Genomic DNA, 1,212 nt, shown 5'->3' with positions numbered 1-1,212 from the left:
CATAATTAATGTGGATTAAATTAAAGGGACTATCTTTTTCTAGAGACCTTGCTTTTTCCCCCATGATAGAACTCTGGCTTTACTCAGTATCTGTGATCATGTCATACTGTCCCACACAAGAGAAGCATTAGAGTGCATTAGCCTTCACTTTCTGAAATATTCACCAGAAAGAATGACACAGCTGTTAAGCCCACAAACTGTAATTGGGCAGAACTTGTAAATTCTTGTAATTCTGCTCTCAGCTCCAGAAAGTGCATACTGTTTAATTGTTAAAGAACTTGAGATTAGGAGCCAAGTTTCTGGATGTGTTATGCTCTCTCACACCCATACCCCGTTCCCTATAACCACAATACTCCAATGCATGCGCTACTCTCCCCACGATCCTCACTTAACCTCCAAACTAGAATTAAGTCAGCGATTATGAAAGGGACATAACTTGGCCTACATTAGGATAATCACAACTAGCCCTCTGTAATGCACCTGTTACTGTTATTTTAAGTGGGACTGTTTAAAAATCAGTTACAAGCATACCAGAGATTGTTTCAATAGTGTAAACAGCAGCCAAAAATACACAGCTGTGCAAGAATTGTAACTACTATTCTGAAGCAGAAGCAAAGGGCCCAGACATCATAAATCATGCCTTATTCCAGACATTCAGATCGCTTCTGACAGTTTTCCTTGAGACGTGAGAACATGATGTCCTCAGTAACTGAGCAAACTCACAATTCACCCAAGTCAGTGAGTAACTGGGGTTTTAACAAAGCATACCGATCTATTTCCGCCCACTTAAACAAGGAAGTTATGCATTTTTCCCCTCAGATTATCATACCCGAGCACTTCCAGACCCAACCGCAGGGCTCTCCCTTGCAGTCGCCTAGCAGCCTGTGCAACCCTCTTTAGCATCGGTTCAGCAGCCACCCGCCGGGGACCAGAAAAGACCTGTGACTTGGAGCGAACAAGAGGTGCCATGCACCTGCAGGCGCCAGCCGGCCGATACCGCTGGAGCTAAGCGGTACCACTCCTCCCGGGCTCCCTCCGTCCCTCCAGCGTGGGAATGGAGGAGAGCGGCTGGGGCTAGGGGAGGGCGAGGGGAATTTTCTGCGGGAGAGCTGGACTCGGCAGACGACCGGGCGCTCCCCCAGGGGCAGCGGTGGTAGCGGTGGCACCGGCCCGGCCCCCCACGGCTCCCCGCACCCACCGGCTCTGAGAGGA

This window comes from Aptenodytes forsteri, unplaced genomic scaffold, assembly GCF_000699145.1.
Source record: "Aptenodytes forsteri isolate BGI_AS27 unplaced genomic scaffold, ASM69914v1 Scaffold318, whole genome shotgun sequence".
Taxonomy (NCBI): Eukaryota; Metazoa; Chordata; class Aves; order Sphenisciformes; family Spheniscidae; genus Aptenodytes; species Aptenodytes forsteri.
This window is presented reverse-complemented; position numbering follows the sequence as displayed.